This window comes from Nycticebus coucang, chromosome 20 (genome assembly GCF_027406575.1).
Source record: "Nycticebus coucang isolate mNycCou1 chromosome 20, mNycCou1.pri, whole genome shotgun sequence".
In the NCBI taxonomy this organism is placed as follows: domain Eukaryota; kingdom Metazoa; phylum Chordata; class Mammalia; order Primates; family Lorisidae; genus Nycticebus; species Nycticebus coucang.
In genome coordinates this window covers 4,925,530-4,930,030 of record NC_069799.1, presented here as the reverse complement: position 1 = coordinate 4,930,030, position 4,501 = coordinate 4,925,530, and the positions used below count along the sequence as shown (strand labels likewise).

The window sequence follows — 4,501 nt, the reverse complement described above, 5'->3', positions numbered from 1 at the left end:
AGAAATAATAACTGAAATTCTGGGATGCAACCCTTACAGGTCTGCCTCCAAGCGTGGACTGACTGACACAGTAGAAGCCATGCTTGCCTTCTACAAAGCGCTCAAGTCTGACCATTCCTATTCTCCGTGGGGGGTGGGGTGGGGCTTAGCTAATGAGCGAAGGGCCATGAATCACTCTGATGACAGATCTGAACAGTGTAATTAGGATGGAAATCACCTGAGGATGTTTACCTGGGGACAAGAAGACAGAGACCTAAGCAGGGTTTTAGAAGTTCATGAAATTTGTGAGAAAGGGGCTTTCAATGAAAAATAATACACGATTACAAATGAAAAATTAGCTATAGAAGTGAGTAAGAAAAATTAAAGGTCAGAAACCTGACATATCATACACATCAAAAAATCCAGAAAAATGATATAGTGGTATTTTTTATTAACCAACTGACATACTTTTATGGCACTCTTTCCCTACATTTTTAGTTGTATAATCTTAAGATGCTCCTGTAGTCACCTTGTGACAATGAAATTGTAATATTTTCTTTAGAGATAATAGATAATGCGTGTTTTTTTATTATGATTGAAATTTTTTATTAATGATATATTAGAAATGTTTCATTCAGTTTCACCACTCATCACTGAACATGCCACATCAACTTGGCCCTGAATCAAGGCCACCAGCTTGCTGAAGCTGTTGGTTTCACGCAGGAGACTAAAGAATTATCTTTCTATGGTCTGTTGGCTGTTCCAGAACTTTGGAAATGTAATGGTCAATTCATTAGAAAGAAACAGTACGAGGCAATGGTGATAGGTGTGGGCTTACTAGTTTGTAGTCATAATACTTGGGTTCAAAAATATTCTTAAAATATTGTATTTATCTTAGTTAGATATTTTAGTTATTTGTTAGAATTGTAATGCTATTAAATCTTAATTACAACCCCCCAAAAAATTACTGTGGGTTTTCACCCAAAATAAAAAGATAATTCTGCAATAAAATAAATAAATTAATAAAAATAAATAAAAATGCCATATAGAGTTTTAGGACTATAAGCAAATTAGGAAAAACTTTATGAAGTTTCTTTCTTTTATGGGCTGCCACAGATATTCAGCGTTTATAGTACTATATGGTATCATACACTGAATATGGTACTATATGGTATCATACACTGAATAAATAAACTCTGATGAATTTATATTTTGTGCAGTTTCCAGCAAAACTGAGAGAGTATATATGGTGTTCGTAATTGTATATGCTCTGTTACCCAGGACATTCTTGGGAACAAAAAACACTGGCTAGAGGAACTTCCACTTAACAATTTTACACATGTGATGATTTGACAAATCTTGATGAGCCATTTCTGATTCCACCCATTAAAACCTCCTCTAGCACACACTTGTGGTGTGAGACACCGTAGAATGAGTTCCTGTTACATGACATCTAGCCGCATATCTGCCTGTTTTGGCAGAGTGAGCAGCAGTGGTTTTCTGGAAGCCATTTCTATGTATCAGAATGGGTAGCAATGACTTCAAAATTACTGTGAGCCAAGTAAATATGTCCCCCACTAAACCCAAACTAAGTTCATTCCCAACTGAATCTCCCAGTAACTTCAGCTGCCCCAGTCTCTCAAACACCACCTAACACTAAGGGATTGTAATAAAAGTGAAGTTGGAGTAGGAGAGTTGTGGTGATTGATAATAATCAAAATACCTTATTTTTGCTAATTAAAAAAAACCCTGCAGAGCTATTGCTAAAGCTCCCTATGGAACCTTGGAAATGGCTCATGCACAAGCATCTCGAAGTTCAAGCTTAATTTCACAGTGAACCCACGTCTGCTGTAGGATTATTTGGAAGCTGAGGAATAACTGTGTCCTGTGATTTTTTTGTACATGTAACAGGGGACTACACAGTTTGATGCAAAAATAATCAGGGAGAGTTTTCTGGTTCAGCTTTAGGAAGAACTTGCGAATAAGGAAAGGGGTCCCACAATATAATGGGTGTGTCGAGAAGCTGTGAGCCCCCATCACTGACCGTGGCTGAGCAGAGAAGCTCTACCTCACCTGTAAGGATACCAGTGTGTGAGAATGCAGATCTCAGGTCCATGCATGACTCATAAAGCTCTAAGGAGCTCTGAGTCACCGTGATGTCATGACTCAGGTTGCTGTGAGTCACCGGGATATCACAACTCAGGTCACTCTGAGTCACTGGGATGTCACGACTCAGGTCGCTCTGAGTCACGGGGATGTCACGACTCAGGTCGCTCTGAGTCACCATGATATCATGACTCAGGTTGCTCTGAGTCACCATGATATCGCAACTCAAGTCACTCTGAGTCACCATGACAGGTCACTCTTAGTCACCACGATATCACAACTCAGGTAGTGCTGAGTCATTGCAATATTTTAATGCATTAGTTCTTTTTGCTGGTTTTTTACAAGAATTTTGTTAGAAAAAAGAAAGTGAGTATCAGGAATAAATATCTAATAGAATTAAGAAATTTAGTAGTTTGTTGAGTATTTACCAAGAAAGGACATGATAAAACTTTTTGGATTGATGGATATGTTCAATATTTCGATAGAAATTGGAGTTACCTGAGTATATGTGTTTATCAGACTTACCACTTGGTGCATCAAAGATTTTTGTGCAATTCAATATATGTAAATTTACTTTAAAAAAACCATATGAAAGAATTGTAAACAAATAATGAATTTTGGTTAATAATGCACTTGTTAAAGTATGCACTGATTGTACAGTCTACTTTTGTATGCATTAAAAAAATGGATAGATGGCTAAATATATTATGAAGCAAATAAAGCAAAATGTTAATTATAAAAAAAGAAATTTATTTATTCAAAGAAGTTCAAGATCATATGTCAAATGACATTATTTCCTCTCTAAATTAGTGGTGCTTCTAAAAAAGAAATAAAAGTGGTAAAAAAAAAATTAAAAACGAAATCTGAAAAGAAAAGGAATTGGAATGAAGCTACTTAGTTTGAAGCAAGGGGTAGGGGACCTAAGACTCCTTCCCTTCCCCTTCTCCCCACAGTAACCTTAACCAGAATTTAAGGTACTTGAAGCTCACTGCTCTGTCACAGAAGCCCAGGCCTCCGCCTGAGTTCGTACTGTATGAATTTCTACATCTGAGCCTTTTTACAGTCAATCTTAAAGCAAAGAGACTTTTGCAAAAGTTCACACAAGGGCTTCTTAAACTGGGGCATGCAAATTCTAGGGTACAGTCAGTGTGACAGGCCAAGGATGAGGGATAATAGGAGCTGCAAGGCAAAGGTGCACAGCTTCCCAGGGCAGCGTTTTACTCCATGCTGAGTGTGTGTGTGTATATGCATGCATATGTGCGTGTGTGTGTGTGTGTGTGTGTATACACATATATGCAATGTCACTTTTATATTCAAATAAATATAACAGATACAATGTAATGTTTACAGAATTTTTTTAGATAAAATGTATATGTTTTTAAGCTCCATCTGGCTCTTAAGACAGTTGCCCAGGCCCCACACAAAGTGTGTGTCCCGTTCATCTCAGCAGGCAGGGACGTTTCAGGAAGAAGCCCCTCCATTAAGTTGACATGTTCAGAATGGGGCTTGGAAGCTAGTGATGTGGTTCTTAATCTCTGCTCCAGGAATGCTTGACCATCTTAAAGTCAAAGGAAACGGCACCTGTCCCCACTCCCCCACCACTGCTGAAGGTGAAAATCAATCAAACTGATTTTTATTAAGCAACTTCAGAGTTCCTGGCATTTCACAGAACACAGTGGGGTAAAGATGTGTAACAGTGTGCACAGTCTGTGTCCTTGACGCACCTGCAGCCTGGTACCGACAACAGAGACGAATCAATGAGTGACCTGAAATGGTCATCTGATGAAGGAAGCCTGGGGGCGGGTGGGGGGGCGTGCATGTTGTAGAACAAGATGCAATCATGAATTTCCATGGAGTAAAGTTACCACAGCAATATATGGAGTTTTTTTTTTGTTTGTTTGCTTTTTATTGACAGTGAGCATGTAGCTATCTGCAATCTGAAAACAAATTTTCTTATAAAAATATAAATCTGGGCGACAGCTAGAAAATAATTCTGAAATGCTGATTAAAAATAGAGGTAAACTGGTAAACTGAAGGTTATAAGAAGTTAAAAGTGGTGCTTCTACACCTTAAACTCCAAATTCATTACCCACACTGGTAAACTGAAGGTTATAAGAAGTTAAAAGTGGTGCTTCTACAACTTAAACCCCAAATTCATTACCCCAGAGAAAAATAAAAATGTTTAATCTCATTCAGAAAGTATTTGTTTTTAATTTTATTACCATGCACTCCTCCCAATTTTCTTTTAAAGATCTTTTGATAAGAATCACACTATAATATTTTGATGTAAGGTACTGGAGGAACATTTTAATGAGTACCCAGTAACAAAGTTAACAACTTAGTAATTTGAAGATACTTCTAAGAAGGTGGGTGATCTTGTTACTGTGTTCCGTTCTGGTGAGTTATCTGGCCACCT

The 4,501-nt window shown here is 37.7% G+C and overlaps 1 non-coding gene across 1 annotated transcript; it reads left to right on the top strand.

Annotated features, from left to right (window-relative positions):
* The first annotated feature begins 651 nt into the window (after positions 1–651).
* LOC128573223 (small nucleolar RNA SNORA2/SNORA34 family) lies at positions 652–788 on the top strand. The gene has a single exon (XR_008376379.1). It is a non-coding gene; the product is annotated as a small nucleolar RNA SNORA2/SNORA34 family (small nucleolar RNA).
* Positions 789–4,501: the final 3,713 nt, after the last annotated feature.